General features: G+C 46.9%; 1 protein-coding gene across 10 annotated transcripts in view; it reads left to right on the top strand.

Annotated features, from left to right (window-relative positions):
* NEO1 (neogenin 1) overlaps window positions 1–19,312 on the top strand; it is a 552,683-nt gene that overhangs the window by 379,417 nt on the left and 153,954 nt on the right. The gene's annotated exons all lie outside the window — the stretch shown is intronic.

Raw genomic sequence — 19,312 nt, 5'->3', positions numbered from 1 at the left:
TTCTCATCACATTAAACCCACACTGATGCCAGTGTAGGATTTATAGCAAAATGCACTCAGAGGGCATCTTAGAGATGCCGGCTGAAAAACTACCTGACTCTAGTGTCTTGGCTGACTAGCTGCTCACCAGCTGCCATCCCCAGATATGTTGCTGAACGCCTAGGTCGAGAGCCTCCCGTTCTCGGGGTCCTTAAACAAAGCAGGTCCTGGGCAAAGGTGCCAAGCTTCCTCCCCCCAGGATGGAGAGGGTCGACGAAGGGGTAGCTTCAAAGGTTTTGCCGCCTTTGTGAGCTGCCCCAGCTATTTGCTGCTCCCAGCAACTAGCCCCATCCGGTTCTGACCTCCACTTTGGGCAGGAGAATCAGCTGGAAAACCAAGATAGGAGGAGAGGTGTGCCCATCTTTACCGACCCAACCCCTCAGGTGGGGAAAGAGAGGCAACACACAGCTCCTAGTCCACCCATCTTGAAGATGGGGGGACCCAGCTAACCAGAGTGAGGCTTAAGCACTTTTCCCACTGGAGGGTGGCATAATCGGAGGGTGTACCCTCCCCAAGGAAGGGACCCATTGGTACCTACCTGAAACGCCCCTAAATTTTATATTTTGGGCGAACTCTGAACATTGCCTCCTCAGACAATAAGCAAGAAAAAGAAGATTGACCATAAAGCAGTGCTGAAGGAAGAAGAGGAGGACATCAACTGATTTAGCCCCAGCCCTACGGGCCTGTCTCAACCTCAAACTGCTCCAGCGGAATCCCGGTGTGTCCTGCAACCAGCAGCCCCCTAGATCCCAGAAGACCTGCCCTGCCTTTCCCAACCAGACTTTTTCTCCCTTGAACACCGGATTTGCTCACCCACAGACTCTGGCTATGACCAAATCCACGAGTCAGCGCCCGAGCCCACGGCCCGAGCTTCAGTGGCTCAACACCACAAAGCGGTTTCTCTGGCAATCCTGAGCCTGCAGTGTTTGTTCAAACCGGAGAATCTCCATTGAAAGTAACAGGGCACCCGATGCCAAAACGGCACCCTGCACCCGGCCGACCTAGTGCCGCTGTGGGTACACCTTGGGTGCTAACTTATACCCCCCTTTGTCCTGAGCTTAAGTCTGCAGCTTTGCTACCTCAACCTTGTGGCCTTCTCGTGAGCAGTCCTCAACCGGAGACCCCCTATCTGTCATTGGGTAACATTGCGCCTTGGCACTCTGCACCCAGTCGCCCTAGTGCTGCTGAGGGTGCTCCTGGAGGGCATCCTTGACCCTGGAGGAACCCTTGTTCTAACCTTTGAAAACCAACTCCTAAAAATAAACCGATTCATATCCCCCCCCCCCTCACCCCCACCCCCCACCCCCACTCATAGGATTGAACTGACTGCTTTTCTGTGAAAAACTTTGTGTTGAGTTGGAAAATTGTATGAAACTTTAAACTGTATACTTTAAAAAACCGATTTACTTACCTTTTGTTTTGGAAATGCCCTGGTGTGATATCTAGGCATATCACACTGAGTGGAAATAGTAACTTGAAAAGTAATCTAATTAGTAATCCTACAGTAATTAGAAAGTAATTTTAACAGTTTATGAATAATTGTCCTACCTGTATCCAAACCAATTACATACCACTGCATTCTACTGTATTATTCCTGTAGAGTATTTCACTTACCTGCACCAGGCCTGGCTTGGTTCTAGAAATAAAATACAACTAGATAATATTTTCATACAAAACAAATTGGTCAGAGCTCTGTGAGTGTGTGAAATTATTTCTTGCCTGAGTGTGTACAGTAAATGCTTAACACTACCCTCCGATAAAGTCTTACTGCTCGCCCACACTACCACAAATAGAGAGTAAGGTATTATAGACTACATTTGGGGATTCACTGGACTTTGTGCACACTATACCTTACGTTGGTATACTATATACAGAACCAGCTTCCTACAATGGTCACAGCATCAGTGGTTTTATTTGGTTTTCTACATTTTTCAGTTTTTAATTGCTGGGGGTGTCGTCTTTACATTTCGAAATGTGGAAACACCCCATTACCCTACCAACGTTGGATGTTGAGCTAATTGTTTTGTCGTATTAATGTAATCCTTATATGTCTATTCACTTTAGTGCTTGTTTCTCATCGTCTAGGCTTCATATACAGTTTACTCCCACTCCTCTTCAGTTTATTCTGTTTTAGCAGGAGAAAAGTTATTTCATGTTTTTTTCCCAAATTATGCACATTTTGATTCAGGTGTATCATAACAATCGTAACTGCTGGTACTGTCGCTGCAAACTTTCCACCCTCGTTGTGAGGAAGTTAATTATTAATTGGGGTGCATGGTAGTCCACAACAATTAATAAGGTCCCTATCTTGTTTGGTCCAGTTAAAGGGTTTGGTATTTCAAACCTGAACTCAACCCCTGTTAGCTTAACATAGAGAACTTGTATAAAGCATTTAGAAACACCATAATAGTTAAATTGAAAAACAACACAATAAAATTCCACTCGTTTGTTGATTTTATCTTGGGACGTATTTCTAGGAGTCAGAATAACTCAGCGATGCATGGCTGCAAGTTGTATCGGAGGAGGTCTCCGCAATGTTGGATAGGTATTGGATGTGGTCTCGTTGAAGCTGTTAGTTTTAGCGGGAAAAGCTCAGAGAGGGGAAAAATTGAATTTCACTCTCGAAAGTCCTATTACCAGCCAAATACTGTTGGTGCCTTCGCCCATTCAAGATTTTTACCTTTGGAGTTTCTCTTTCGGAGCTTGGAATCCTACAGTAGGGCAAAACTGCAAGCTGTGGCTGACTAGGGCTCCACGAAGCCGGATACCTTTTTGCTGAGGTCCAGCATAAATGAGTTTGCTGTTGCGGAGAAGCTCCAAGTGGAGGAAAATAGTTTGTCATCCCATCAAGGTGTGCTTTGGACGGATTAGCTTGGCAGGTTAGTCCTGGTCCTCCGGAGCTCTTAGAGAAAGTCCTGGGTTGTTGGAGGAGAAAGTAGAAGTGCAGTTAGACACAGTCAAGAGTCCCGGTACCTCAGAAACAGCACTTGGGGATTCAAGACTCACTCCAGCAGAGCCCACCAGCATGATGCAGTTTGTACTGGTCAGCTGTTTACTTCGGGGGGAAAAAGGTCTCTTTCAGCTTGATGTGTCCCTGTTGCCACACAGGAGGCCAGTCAACTGGCCTTAGGAGTACTGGGTACAAGTGGGATGAGGTCTAGCCCATTGGTTCTTATTGCAAGTCTCAAACAGCAGGGTATTGTTATTAAAAAAGTTCTCATAGAGCGCACAGCTACCCACAGCAGGCTTCCCGGCACTGACAGAACAAGGTGAGGACAAGTGAGGATTTAAACTACTCAGTTTAGAGATCAGGTACCCCGAATGAATGGCCTCTGCCTCTTGCTCTCCTAATTCTAGGAGTAGTCAGTAAAGCTCAGCTCTCTTAACGGCACTGTATGGAGTGATGAGATGTTGAGGGATGTGTGAGCAGGGGAATGGTTTATCCTATAGGCAATACATACAGCCTTCAATTCTATTCTTTTGTTTATAGGCAAACAATGAAGCTGCACAAATGCTGAACGTGCTGATCGCATTTTGGGCAGGCCCATCAGTGCTATGGCTGCAGCATTCTGAACAACATGCAGCTTTCTGATGAAATATGAGGGGCTGCCCAGATAAAGTGAATTGCCGAAGTCAAGATGAGAAAGTATCAGGCTGTGAACCACCGTCCTCCAACATTCCTTGGGGAGCCATTTGAGTGTCTGCTGAGGAGACCTCAGGAGGCCGAAGCAGGTGCCTGCAACCTTCTTTTCCTGAGAAGCCATTGCCAGATCCTTGTCTAGAATGAGGCCAAGGGTCTTTACTTGGGGTCCCAAATTTATGCCTGGCACTAGCTTGTAGGTGGTAGTCACTCCTAGCTCCTCCCTAACCAATAAGTTAAAGTTGTCAGAGGTAACCCTGAGCATTTTTCCAGCAGTTCCTGTGTGCCCTACTGCAAACTATCCTGTTACACCTTCTGCTCACTAAATCAAATATGCAGACTTGTACAGAGCCTGCATGCCCACCCAGATGTAATGAGCAGCCCCTCTTCTGTGGTCATTCCCAACCATTCCTGGGGGCAGCTTTTCCACTACTGGATTTAGATTTAGTGCCTGCCTGACTGATAGGACAAATGAAGGTGCCCGTTCAGGTGTCATCTGATATCCGCTTGTGACATGGGAGGCCTTTTTGAAGTAAAACAAGTTTCTGGGCACTGGCCATCCTGCCAAGGAAACAAATCCCTCCTGACCTCCCCCCCCCCAATACCCAGGCGATTGTCTCTGCCATGTTAGCAGTTTTCACACCTCATTAGGGCTATTCACTCTGAGTGACAGTTGCAGTCTCTAAACAAGCATTTGCAATGCAATAGGTCTCGCATTACTAAAAGTTTGAGCTATTGGCGTTGCTAACAATAATGGAACTATTATTAGCAACACCAATAGCTCAAACTTTCAGTAATACGAGACACATTACATTGCAAATGCTTCTGTGATTCTGGGCAAATCACTTAATCTCCACGTGCCTACCAAAAATGAATGTGCCCTTGTGTAATGTAACTATCCCTCATGTAAAGCACCTCAGTATTTTGGGGTCGATTTCACGCTGTAAAAAACGGCACACAAAAAAAGAAATTATATACAAAGCCCCCGGAGCTACATTTGGACATGTAGTTGCAGAGATGCCAATGTTTCTTAGAAGTCCTCGTGAACATAAACACTGCAGAAGGTCAAAGATAGCATTCCTCAAAACACATACAAAGCAGCTCAGACATACCATTTTGTACATAATCACGGAGCTCACAAAAGTACCAACCAAGATGGAAAACATTTAAATTCATGCTGAAAAGAAATGCTCCTATTTAATTACTAAGTCACTTACTTGTAGCATGTAGCTGCCGCCCTTTACACATACAGCTCGACATGGCTGCTGCAATCTTACGATACTCTGGCTGGAATTGATTTTGGGGTACAGGACGGGGAGATTAAATGAAGTTGAAGCCCCCCGCCCTCCTTGAAAGGAGCTCCGCTGATCGCTTGGCAAAGGAAAAACATGCAGAGTCCGAGATGATGGTAAAAAAGGAGCCACCAGAGCAGTTATTTAATTACATGTAGCTGCCGCCTTACACTTGCGGCTATTTAAACGTAGAGTCCAGGGTGAAAAGTGTTGTGGGGGCTGGCAGCTCATGGGGTGGTATGGCGCACTATAAAGTGATATAATTAAATTAATCGCAGTCTAAAGGGTAGCATGTTACCAGCCATGTCTACTTGCACAATTGCTACATGGATCCTCTTAGTCCACTCGTTTTCTCTTAATAACAATTCTCTCCAGTTGCTTTTATGGGAGCTCAGTGGCCAAGATGGAGCATTAGTTGACAAACTCCTATAAAAGGGACACGTCCGCAAGGTCACTTGGGTAGCTAATCACGGAGCAAGTAAAGCTACATCCAATATGGCCATCACACCTGTTTAGCTATTTAGTAGTATGTGGTCTAGTTTGTCAATTTACTCCTCCGCCTTCTCTTTAGAGCCACAGGTGTGAGTGAGTCAGTGGCTTACGCATGCGCGAACGCTGGCAAAGCGGTAGCTGAGGCGATGAGCGGCAACAAACACTGAACATACGAGCGCGGTGGCGAAAGCGGTAGTAGCCGAAGTGGCATCTGGCAGCTCAGGGGGTGGTATGGTGCACTATAAAGTGAGTATGCTGCGTTTCAGTATTTGCACGCGTCTTTTTCACTTCGTGCGTCATTTGCTCACTTGTAATTAAATCAATTGCAGTTTAAAGGATAGCGTGTTACCAGCCACGGCTTTGTTTTGCTTGCAATTGACATGGAAGCTTTCAGATAAATTGCATGTTGTAGTGTGCAGCCTTGGCAGGGAGGGTCGGGGCACCCAGGGCTGACAACAGGAGGGTACCTGGTGGGGGGGGGGGGGGGCTGGAAGGACGCGGCTCTGCCCTAGATCCTCGCTGTAGTTTAGGGGTAGGGAGGCGATCCCTCCCCACCAGAGGGCCGAGGCTGCCCTCACCTCCCTATGAGACCCCCAAAAGGTGCCTCGGGATCCACGCGGGCAGCATAGGGGGGCTGAGGGGGCCAGGACGGGGCACGGACCGGATAAGGACTGAATCGGTACTCACATGCCGGGTGTGCGGAGCGCTGGCAGCCGCCGCATCTCCTTCCCTTCTCGGTGTGTGAAACTTAACTCCCGCCTCCAGGCGCTCGGCACCCTGCGGAGGGCGTTTGACGGCAGACAGAGGGAATACGAGACCTGGGGGGGGGGGGGGGGAGGGGGAGAGGGACAGAGGAGGGCAGGATGTGGAGAGAGGAGAGACAGCTACGGCGAGGCAGAGAAAGACTGGAAGAGAAGGAGCTAAAAGAGATCATTAAAAAGAGTTTATTACAAATAGGAAAATACAGCGAGAGGGAGAAACAGAGCCGGCGAGAGAGAGAGGGGGAGACGGAAATAAAGGGAAACAACAGCAGAGAGTACTTGCGAAATTGAAAGCGTGGGGGAGCGCGCAAAAGTGCTGAGATCGCCAGAGAAGAGACACTGCGGGTGCACATCGGCTGACTGAAAGAGACCCGTGAGCTTGCACATGGTGAGGACGAAAGTGAAACTGCATGCTGGCTTGCGAGGGAAGGGGGACAGGAGATGTGCACGCCGCGTGGCTGGAAGCGCGTACACCAACTCAAATCCGCCGAGACCATGCGCGTGCCCATCTCCTGTCCCACTTCCGAGGCAAGTCAGCAACAATAGATCTCGCTTGCGAGCAGCGCTTCGCGCTGCGTTCGCATGCGAGACCTAAAAACAGTAAGAGAATGCAGCAGACAGCGGTGATGACAATGCAGAAAAGGAAATTTCCTCACACTCCTGAGTCAACTGGCTTAAAGACAATCACTTCAGGAAATCCCTGGGGCAGTCCTCCTAATCAAAGACTGCTGAAGAACTGTGAAAGTGGCTTCACTGAAACATGCAGAGCCGGCAGGTAGACGTCAATCCACACTATCTGTAAACCGTCAAACTGATGGAGAAGTATCAAATCTATCTCCAGTGGAACCACTAGAGCTCAAAAACCTATTTATTTCAAAAGCGATTTCTTTGCGCCACTATTTCCCAAGTTTTGTGATGTGTTTTAACTGCTTGCAACTACAACTTTGCATACTGGTGAGAAAAATGGGTGGTATCTCGAACATTGTTTCTCTTGCAGTAGTAGCCTACAGAATCTGGCCTGTGATGTTTCCATTCTCACTCTTTTGTAAAGTCTCTCTGCCTATTTGTGAAAGGCAACTTAACATTCTTAATAGTTGTAATTTTGTATTAATAATGTTGACTGTCCGGATTTGCTGGTTTCAGGTATTAACATGTCATGAAGAAGAGCAGTAAGGATTATAATATTTGGTGGCCATCTGTTAACATATTTGGATTTTACAAGGTGCTCCTCTTTGAGGTCACCACTGCAACCAGGGTGTTCACCAAGTTGGCATGGCATATCCAAACGCTTACAGGATATAATTCTTCCAGACCACCAAATCATGGTCATGACAGTCATGCGCCTCATCAGCATGATGGCCTCCTGCATTGGTATAGTGCCCCATGCTAGGTAACATGTGTGTCCGTTGCAGGAGTGCTTGGCGCACCAGTCGTTCCAAACGGAGGGTCATTGGAATGATCTAGTGTTGATAAGCTGCCGCAGTTGTCTCTCTGTAGTGGTGGAACATAACCTGTTGCATGGATGACCTTTTCTCGACCCAGTTCCGCAGGGGACCATTACAACGGACACCTCCCTTGTGGGGTTGTCTGTGCGCTTACAGGATCTTACTGTCCAAGGCTAGTGGGAACCCAGACTCCAAGGCCTCCACATCAGTTACCTGGTATTACTAGCTGTTCACCTTGCATTGAAAGTTTTCCTTCCCCACTTGACTAACAAAGTGGTCCTTATCAAGGCAGAAAACATTGCAGCCAGGTATTATCTTCAAAAGCAAGGGGAACCAAATCTGCCCAGCTCTCTCACTGAGTCCAGATCATTTGGCGATGGGCTTTACGACACAAGATCCATCTGCAAACAGAATACTTTCCGAGAGTGGACAACAACTTTGTCAACCTCTTAAGCAGGATGCAGCAATAAGTCCACGAGTGGGAACTCCACCCGCAAGTCCTCCTGTAGTACTTCCGGCTTTGGGGACTCCCGGAAATAGACCTCTTTGCTACGGCAAAAAACGCAAATGCGCACGCTTTGCCTCCAGGTACCCATACCCACAGTCCAGGGGCAATGCACAATGGATGAGTTAGTCAGGGATATTTGCCTGCGCTTTCCGTTTGGGGTTTGGAGGCTTCAGCAGATGTCTCTCACCATCATCCTGGTGCACGTTAACTATGGTTCACTACTCTCCTCAAACTCTCTCTGGTGCCTCACAAGAGGCACCCTAAGAGGCCGCATTGTCTCGCGCAGAACCATGGCAAAATCAGGCACCCAAACCCCAGTACTCTCAATCTTGCTCCTTAAGTCCTTAATTTGGGATATCTTAATCATACACCAAATACATAAGATTTCTTACAGAAGTTAGCAGGCCTATTACTCGTGCTTGTTATGCTGCCAAGTGGAAGCAGTTTGCCTGCTATTGTCATTCAAAACATATTGACACTTTAGCAGACAAAGTAAGGGCAAGATGTTGTCTGCTACCTACTTCACTAGCAAACTTGTAGTTTAGCTTTCACATCCATACGGCTACACCCAACTGCTGTAGCTGCCGATCTTCAGAACAGGTACCACATTTCCCACTCCAAAATTCCAGTCATTGAAGCTTTTATAGGAGTCACAAAAGAGTCATTCCTCTTCAGGTCCTACCGGCCTGGCATGGAACCTCAACATTGTATTGACAAGACTCTAGGGTCCTCTGTTCAGATCCCTACACAGCTGCCCCTCCAGTTTCTCTCTTGGAAGGTAGCATTTCTAGTCGCAATCACTTCATACAGGCATGTCAGTGAACCTTGGGCACTAACTTTAAAAGAACCATTCTTCCACGAAAACAGGGATAGGGTTGTCCTCTGCACCAACTCCAGATTTCTTCCTACGTTAGTCTCACAGTTAAACCTCAATTATTCCATTGAACTTCCTGTTTTTTTCCCCCCTCAATCTGACTCAGTTGCATAACAGGCTCTCCATACTTTGGATGTTAAACAAGCGCACATGTACTATATTGACAGAGCTAAGCAATTTAGGAAGACACAGTAACTCTTTGTTGCTTTCTCCAAACCCCAAAAAGAGAAGACCCTATCTAAATCCAGCATTGTAAGATGGATTGTAAAATGCATCCGGAACATGCTATGCTAAAGCTTAAAGTACCTTGCCTGTTCCTCCTAGTTCCCACTCCATTCAGAAAAAAAGCCTCTATAGCCTTCCTGGGGACCATCCCTATAGCTAACCTAACATCTGTAAAGCAGCTACTTGGTCCACACCACATACTTTTACAAAACATTATTGTGTGGATGAGCTAGTCTGCCAACAAGCCAGTGTTGGTCAGGCAGTTCTCTGTACAATTTCTCATCTACAGCAACTTCCACAGGCTAGCCCCCACTTTCTGGGAGGACTGCTTTACAGGCTATGCACAACATGTGTATCTACAACTACACAAACCTCTAACGAAAAATATATTACTTAACCAGTAAGCATCTGTTTGTGGCATGTAGTGCTGTAGATTCACATGCGCCCACCCTCCTCCCAGGATGTCTGTGACTATTGGAGTCTTCTTTCTATCTCACTTTTTTCTTTCTTTGCATGGACATTTCTCTATACATTGCTTTGCTTCACATTTCATCCTCACCTTCTGTGTGGAAAAACAATCTAACCATGGAGTTGATGACCAAGCGCATTACCTCAAGAGGAGTCCCTGTTCCTCATGGCTTGAAAGACTTCTTAGCAGGAAAACAACTTGCACATATCTGGGCCCAACACTAGATTCTATGAGTATGCACAACATGTACGTCGACAGCTTTACATGCCACCAACAAATGCTTACTAGGAAAGGAACATTTTCCTTTTTCTGTATGTTAACTAGGAAAATATTTTGCCTTTTTTTCTAAGTTTGTATACACTACCAAAGAGACATACACTGTTAAATTTCCACACGCCTTCCTCTACTGTGCTTGTCAATCTATGAATTTATAACAAGATCTTTCTCTCTAATTGTATTCACACACCAGGTGTATAGCAGGTGTGAAGGTCCTCTCTAGAGCCCATGGTTACAAGTTTTGCATTTCTGAGAGAGATGAGCTTCTGGTTTCTTTGACCTCTCATTTAGCTTTGCAGCTATGGTTCCTTAAGTCTTTGGTACTGATTAGGTGTTACATGGTAATGGTGGAATGCAACCTCCGCTAATGGAATTTAAATTTCTGTGCTGCTATGAGTTAAACCTGTGGAGTGGAGAATTGGAATTTGCCTAGCATCGTGACGGTAAGTTCCAATTCTATTAAGGACATGGAGGCGAGGCTTATGCTTTTCTCTCTTCGCTTTATTACTACAGAAACTCGTAGCAGCCAGAAAGATCTTCAAAGAAATCAACAATACTACAAAAAGTTAAAACTCCCTACAACCAGGGAGGAATGCCAATACATAGTCCTTTCTGTATTTCCAGTGTTCCAGGTACATTGTCCCATGCTTGTCTCCTCACTTCCTCTTCCTTCGCGCAACTCACGCCATCTCATCACTGGTCTTGTTTTGAACCATCGATTCCTGAAAAGACAAAACAACGTAAGATCGAGAAACAACTCCAATGTCACATGAAATGCACAATGCGAAACATTTTACAAGAACTGTACCAAAAGAAAGGCAAACACTTTACCAGAACCACCATAAAAGGATAAACCGATTACTTACCACCATACGTGTGGGTTCGCACTACTGTGCCACGGGTGGGATAATCCTCGCCTCCATGTCCTTAATAGAATTGGAACTTACTGTCACAATGCTAGGCAAATTCCGATTCAATGTCAGGACCGGAGGCTTTGTATTATGCTAGTTCAAAGCTTACTTACTACTAACTGCGCCACATCCAGCACCGGTTTAAAATACTACCTTTTGAAAGTAGAGTCCGAAGACCAGTCAGCTGCACGCATTAAATCTTCCAGACGTGCTCCCAGCGCGAAAGCTTTCGAGGCCATAGCGCCCTTAGATGAATGGGCCCCAAACTGTTTCATATCAATACCTGCTTCTTGCATGACCCAACGCACCCACCTAGCTATGGTGGAAGAAGAGACCGCTTTATGCGGCTTCTTGAGAGCTATCAAGAGTTGCTGTTCGCCCGGAGGGCGGAGCTCTAGCGTCAAGGCCTCATACGCCTTCAGACAATCCACCACACAATTTCGGGATGTCTCTAAAAGCCGGGTACGAAACTGATCGGGAATGAGACTTAGTACGCTGGCCTACTGTGAAAACTACCCCTTCAGGGGAAAAGGTCCGTGCCGAGAAGTCCATAGCCCGGACGTCTGAAACTCTCCTGCAGGAGATCAAGCACAGAAGCATAGCGAGTTTGGAAGACAATTCCTTCAAAGAAAGATACTTATTCGGCTGCCAAGAAAGAAACTAATTCAAAACAAGATTGACGTCCCACAGGATGGAATAACGAGGTTCCGGAGGCAACGACAACTGGATACCACGCAAAAGTCTGCAGACCACCGGATGTTCCCCAACTGGAGCTCCGTCTAGCGGAACATGACCCACCGAAATTGCTGACCTGATCGCGTTTATCGACCGATACGCCAACCATTCTGACGCCAGTTCTGCTAAGAAGTTCAGGATAGGAACGACGCCTGAGACCACGGCATCCAGGTCCCCTCGAAGACACCAACAAACCCATCTCGTCCAGGCGGATCGGTAACGTTTTGTGGTGCTATCTGCCCAAGCCTTGGACAAGAGGGTCTCGGCTTGTCCCGAAAGGCCCGGCAGCGCCCACCGTTGCTGGAAAGTCGCCACACCATGAGGCGGAGTGTCCCCTGTGTGACCAGGTGATGAGGAACTCCATCCGGGTTCATAAGTAGCTGAGGACACAGGGGGATTAGGATTGGAAAATCCCTGGAAAGTTCCAGAAGAACTAGAAACCATACTTGAGACCTCCAAAAAGGCGTTACCAAGGTTACCTCCGCCTTCTGCCGGCGGATCTGAGCCGCCGTCCTCATTATCATCGAAAAAGGTGGAAACGCATAGCCCCGTTCTGCGCTCCAATCCTGAAGGAAGGCATCCGTGGCCAGAGCCAGTGGATCCGGTCTCCAGCTGAAGAACAGAGGGATCTGATGATCCAGCTGAGAAGCAAAGAGGTCCACCGAAAAAGGCCCCCAAAGAGTGTTCAACCACTGGAAGATTTGAGAGTCCAGCTTCCAAAAGCTGAAGTCATATATATGTCTCGAGTGCCAGTCCGCCACCTGATTGTTCAGGCCCGGAAGATATTCAGCCGTAACAGAGATATGATGATCCAGGCAGAACCCCCAAAAGTCTTTTGCCAGATTCACCAATGCCCGGGATCGGGGATCCCCCAAGCGATTGACATACTGAAACGCGGAGATGTTGTCCATTTTCAAAAGGACGCAGGATTGCACCCTGTCCTTGGACCAACATCAAACAGCAAAAGTTCCCGCTAGAAGATGCAAGCAGTTGATATGAAGGTCTTGTTCGTCCAAGGACCAAACACCTCCGATGGAAAAATCCCCGCACCGAGCGCCCCAGCATGACCTGTTGGCGTCTGACTCTGACAAGGTCTGGAATAGAGACGAATATCGTGCGTCCGTTCCATGCTTCCATATGGGACAGCCACCATGCAGTCTCTTCCTTGGCCTCTGCCGAGAGGAGAACCGAATGGTCGTACAACCATCCTCTCCTCAGATGATACGCTTTGAGGCATTGGAGGGCTAGATAATGCAGGGGGGCCGGAAAGATTGCCTGGATCGATGACGATAGATAACTTAAAGAGGTGAAAGGCCTGGAAATTGTCTGCCGCAATTCGTGGGAAATTTTTGCCATCTTCCGCGACAGAAAACTTAACGTCGTGTGAATGGAGTCAACCACAAACCCTAGAAACGTTAGATTGAGAAGGTGTGAGAACCGACTTGGTTTTGTTGAGGATGATGAAACTTAGACTCTATAAAAGAGTCACCATCTGGCGGAGCTGCCTCGATAGGGTCTGAGGACATTGCGCCATGAGAAGATGATCGTCTAAATAAACGATAACGCAAATGCCCTGTGCTCGGAGGAACTCCACTGTGGGGTGAAGCACCTTGGTGAAGCACCAAGGGGCTGAGGAAAGACCAAATGGAAGTGCAGTGAATTTGTATACTAGATCTCTCCAACAAAACTGGAGGAATCGTTGATGGGGCGGGTGGATGGGAATCACAAGGTAGGCATCCTTCAGGTCCAGTAGTGCCATCCAATCGGAAGACAGAAGGACGTCACGGAGCAGATGGATTTCCTCCATCTTGAAATGGCGGTATACCAACCAACCGTTGAATTCCTTGAGGTTGATAACCGGCCGGAGACCTCTGTCGGCTTTGTCCACCAGAAAAATATTGCTGAGAAAACCGTGAGGGTGCAAAGTTGATCGGCAAATTGCTCCCTTGCGGAGCAACTCGGAGACCTCCTCATCGATCAACTGTGCTTCTGGGGAAGTGAATGTTAGCGGTCGAGGCTGAGCCTCATGCCGAGGGTTTCCGTAAAACTATATGAAAACCGTAAACGGTCTGAAGCACCCATGCATCTGTCCAAGCATTTAGAAACGCCGCTAGTCGACCCCCGATGTGAACCTGCGATGCTAGGAGGACACTTACCGCTGGAATTGCCTCCGCCGGAATTGGACTTGAAACCTCCGTGGCCTCTGAAACGCTGTTGGATAGAAGTTTGTGTAATTTGCGGTTGAATTGTACTGCCCGCGACCAGAGCCTTGTCCCCTTGAATTTTGCTGGAAACAGCAGCCGGATGAGCGGCCCCTGCCTCGACCGGCCCCGCGGAAAAGTCGCTGGTTGAAAACCCTCTTAATACTGGACTGGGCCTTGTCCAGCAAGGTAAATGTGGAAACAAATTTACCTAACTCCTTAATAAAAGGGTCACCGAACAGGCCCCCCTGGGCCACAGCTCCTGCCTCTGAGGAGGCCAGATCCCCAAGTTTCGGGTCAAGTTTAATCAATAGCGAGCGACGACGCTCAGTTGAAAGGGCACAATCTGCGTTGCCCATGAAGATAATAGCCCGCTGGGCCCAATTTGAGAGGACTTCTGGGGAAATGAAAGACCATGACACCTTGGCTTCCTCCGCCATGTCTAATATCTTAGTCATTGGTCCGATAGCGTCGAGGAGCTTGTCCTGACAGGACCGCCATGATCTGTCTATACCCTTCCTAGGATCCTTCACGTACTTAGCCAGAAAAGTGGCCATTTTAGGATCCAATTCCGGCATGGAAGCAATCTTGTTGGGCAGGGAAGACCTCGGACACTCCGCTCGCAAACAACTCCTAGCCTCCTGCTCGAGAGGTTTGTGGAGTCGACCCGTGACAAATATGACTACCTTGTCGCCGGGAACCCAGGCCGCAGACAGGGGATGCATGATTTCATCAGGGTTAAGCATGTCTGCGTCCTCCTCTGGCGCGGAAGTAGAGGGAGTAGTGGATGGGCGCCAAGGACGTGAGGAGCCCCCCTCCTCGTCCGTGTCCCCTTGGGTGTCATCATTGTCCGTCCCGGGGGAAGGAGGAACCGGAATATCCTGACGGGCATCCGCTGGAGGAGGAGGGGGAACGGCCGACGATGTTTTCACCAGAAATGCAGTCTTAAGACGCGCAAAGGCATCCACGTCCACCTCTTCTGGGCGATGTTTCTTGGGCGGTGGGGGCCCCTCCCCAGAACGCTCACCAGGGGGCGTAGGGGGGTTTGCGCGCACGCAGCGGCCAATCTATTGCACTCCTGCACTATTCTGTCAGACAGCCGTTGCTCCATAGGACCAACAACCTCGTTGACCACCCGATAGATGGAGGAGTCCACGGCATAGAAAAAATCATCATCCCAGGGCATGTACTCCTGGTCTTCCTCCTAATAATACTCTTGTCTGTCTCTCCATCTGCCAAGGGGAGACAAGTATCAAAACAGATGAAGAAATTCCCCCTTATTAAACGTGCTGCGCACAGCAACTGACCAGGTCAAGAATTGAACCAATTAGGGGCAGGGCCAAGGCTGCGCAGATGTGGGTAACCCAAAGGGCCACAGAGAGGTATGCACCAACCAAAACGCGCTAACGCCCTCAGGGAAAACCTGACCGAGCTACTGCCTCGCAGCGCGTTGGAACATGAATTATGTGCCTGTAAATGCGTGCGTTCGCAGTTACCGTGAGTCAAACTTATGAAAAAAAGGCCAATGAACTGTGCAGAAATACAGCGCGATTTTGCGCGTTCAACGCGGGTAAACCTGAAAAGGTAAGTTTACCATTTCTAGATAGGCCATTAGTCTGAAAAATGTTAAGTAGTCAGTCACAGATACTTTATGTATTTTGTCATTCATGTACATTCTACCTTGGGTGTCATTTATAATATGTGGGAAGCTATAAGAATTCAGGTAAAATGTGTTGAAAATGTTTTTCGGTGCATTTAAAGCTATTTTTGCATTTAGAGAAAAGTTGAGCATTTCGTGCCTATTAGTATCAGAGCACAAGCAGGTGCTTATTTTACACCAATAACTGCGGTGAAAAAGACTGCAACAATGCTCATACATTTCTCTCTAAATTCTTTAAAATGTCATGGTAGCTGGTTGTTGTAGCCATATTATCAAATTGTTGAACAGCAGTAAAATATTTGACATTCTGTAAATGACTCCATTAGTGAGGCAGTGATCATTTCTCCCAAATGGCAATACAGCAGAGTACCACTGTACATAAACATGTACAGTGTGAATGTAGCTCTGAAAATGCTTCCACTGATGTCCTAAAACGTTCTTTTAGCTCTTTAAAGAGGTTTGCTTTTTCATGTAGCTTGATGCCCCGGCCTTATAATGATATCCCTGGTAGCACCCAGCAGGCCTTCCCCTGAGTTCCAGATACCAGAGTCTGATAACGACAGTGAAAGAGGTGACCATTGAAATAAAAGAGATCACAAGTGGCTCCCCGAAGATCGCCCTATAATTGAGAAATTACAGGGGTTATCAGTTGTTTGATTCACAATACTTACCAGTATTTCTTCTTAGTCTCCCCCTACTAGAGTCCCTGGTTCAGTGTTAATAAGGAGTTTGTAAGGTATAGGAAAGGATTTAGTTGAGTGATAGTCTGCATTGTTCAGGTAAGGCTATTGTTAAGGGGTTTGTAAAGTCCAGAAAAAGGTTCTAAAGGGTTTTTAGGGTTCAGGTAAGGATCGTTTTAAGGGTCAGAATAGGGTTTTAAAGTTTAAGGGGTTGTAGTATTGAGGGCTCATGGAAGGGTAACATTTAGAGGGAGTAGTGGTATTTTTTAGGATAGAGGGATGGGTAACTGTAGGAACCCTCAAGGGAAAAGGAAAAGAGGAAGGCTAATAAACACCTGGAGCCGAAACCTCAAGGCTGACTGCAAAGAGATGGGTTACACCTGGAGACAGATTGAAAGAAAATCCCAGCACAGAGATGACTGTAGAGTCCAGGTTGATGGCCTATACCCCAGGAGTGGTGGTAGGCATAAATAAGTTACAGTAGAGTTAAGGTCCTCCCATTGTTTACCACTGGTTGGTTGTATTATCACTCTCATTGCTTCTTCTTGGTTAGCTTCTGTGGGCTTTACTTTCTCTTATTGTGTTTGTGCCTCCCCTGAAGCATGGCCTTAAGTACTTGTGATTCCTTCCACTGCTCTCGTTTTAGGTGCTACTTTTTTTTTTTTAAGCACTCCATAAGGGGGCATGTGGTTACCAGTTGTCTTCATTTGCTTCTTTGCCTCCTCTGCTCTTCATGTCGCTTTCTATCACTGATGCACTTCTGTCCCCTACACGTGCTCATGTTGCTGTCTCTCTCGCCTGTGAGGTTCTGTGCTCCCCCGTCACTTTCTCATGCCAGTGCACTTCTGTTCCCAACCTGCGCTCATGTTGTCCAATCGGTCCATGTGCTTCTGAGCCCCCATGTTACTTTTGTTTATCTGCATGCTTCAGTGCCACCCCATCCCATGTTGCCTATTTTAGTCTGTGCTTCTGTACACTCTGCCCCCAAACTCTCCTCCATGTTTCTGTTTGCTCATTCGTTTAATACACCCCTCCTCCGTGGTACCTCCTAAGGTGAGATCAACCAACTTTGCCAGTGCTTGTTCTGGGATTGTTAGCCTTAAGGGGTAGTATGGGTTTGTAGGGCTCAGGGAAGAGACTTTAAGGAGCTGTAAGGTGTTTTAGGGTTCATAGATGGGTAACGTTGCGTTATAGGGCGCTGTAAAGGGTAGCCCTCCTATCACTCATGGACTTGATGCTTGTTCTTGAAACTGTACAGCGCTCTGCTGCCTTTTGGTTAGGTTCACGATACAGCAATACTACATACACACAAAAGGGTAGAATTAAGGGGTTTTTAGGGTTCACTGCAATGTTACTGGGTAGTAAGGGTTCAATTCAAGCATGGGCATTATTAAGGAGGTAAAATGGATTTTTACTGCTCAGGAAAAGGTTGTGTTAAGGATCAGCAAGGGGTTTTTAGGGTTCAGGGAAGGATAGTTTTAAGGTGTAGAAAGGAGTTTTTGTGGTCCAAGGAAGGATAGTGTTAATTGAGTACGATTTTTTTTTTAGGGTTCAGGAAAGGATGGCGATAAGCAGTAGAAAAAGTTCTTAGGTATCACTAAAAGTTAGAGTAAATGGGTAGTAAGGATTGTTTAGAGTTCAGGAAACTAGTGTTACGGAATAGTAGGTTTCTTTTGGCTTTAGGGATGGACAGGGTTAAGGAGCATTAAGGGCATATTAGGGTTCAAGGAAGGGTAGCATTAAGTAAATTATGTTAAAAATTATTTTCATATTAAATATAACATTGGCAATATCATATATAAAAATTATATAATAAATTACAATTAATATTTAAATTAACTTGTTGGAGCTTGGAGTCTCTCCAGCCCATAAATTCAAAAATTTCGGCTTAGGCTGGAAATCCAATAAAGTAACACATCCCTCCTGAATGCCCACCTCTCATGTGTGCTGCTGCGAGAGAAAAACAAATCCCACAATTTTCTAGGAGACTTGTAGAATTGCATTAGCAAGTGTTTGACCTAAAGGACACGCTCTGTCATACTAGAATAGCTAGATTTCATAAAAGAGGTCTGGCAACTTGATAAACAAATATTTGCAGGTTTTGGGAGGGTAAGGACTTTTTTGTAGAACCACACAATTTCTGTTCAATCAAAACATTTACTCCTATTCACCAACCTGTAGTACTCCTGAAAGCTCTTCTTTTAGGTTGCTCACATAAGATATGGAGATGGCTACTAAGCAAGGCCTTGGAAAGAGGCGCGAGTGCTGCTACAACCAATACCTTAAGCGATTTTACTGGGTGGAAGAGCGCCTCTTAAAACTCTGTGTGGTGGTCCAACACCTGGGAAAATCGGTTGCTGGAACACTGGCCCACTCAGAATCACATAAAGTGGGATTCCATACAGGAGGCTACTCCATCGAACTCTTATTTAGTGCCTTAGAATCTTGTGTTCTGGTACTGCTTTCAGCCACTCTCTGTAATTTAATTAATTGCTATCACGTTGAAACAAATACCCTACTTAAAGTTGGGTTAAGGCAGGTAGTGCACATGGAGTTCTGTTTACTTCTACATGGTTTGTTTGCTACATTAGCGGATGGCACGGCTCGGGGGTGGGAAGGGGGTTTCGAGGAGTAGGGTCATAGTTAAAAAATAAATATTTAAAAACCTACCTTTCTGCCGGGTCCCGCGTCTTCTCTGCTCCTCTGCCTCCGACAGGAACAGGAAGCAGGCAGCCAGGCTCCCTCCCCCAAGCCAATCACAATGCTGCATACAGGGCTGTGTTTTGTCTGGAGTGCCGTGACACTGCACTTAGCCGGGGTCTAGAGGTGTGGGCATGTTCTCCATGCAGGCTGCAATACAGGCTGTATGGAAAAGGGTTAAGTGGGCATGACTGGTTGGGACACCCCAGAGGGCCGACCAAACAGTCTTTGCGCACTCAGGAGTGGGCAAACCGCTCCTCCCCTGCTTGGAGAACAGAGCATCCCCGCCCACCCGCTAAGCAAACATAAAATGGTAATAACTGAAAGTTAGTACCATTTTATGTTGTAGCTTCTCGCACTGTGAGAATGCAGTTAGGCAACGCTTTCCTAGTTTTGAGCTTAAA

This window comes from Triturus cristatus, chromosome 3_1 (assembly GCF_964204655.1).
Source record: "Triturus cristatus chromosome 3_1, aTriCri1.1, whole genome shotgun sequence".
NCBI lineage: Eukaryota > Metazoa > Chordata > Amphibia > Caudata > Salamandridae > Triturus > Triturus cristatus.
This window is presented reverse-complemented; position numbering and strand designations above follow the sequence as displayed.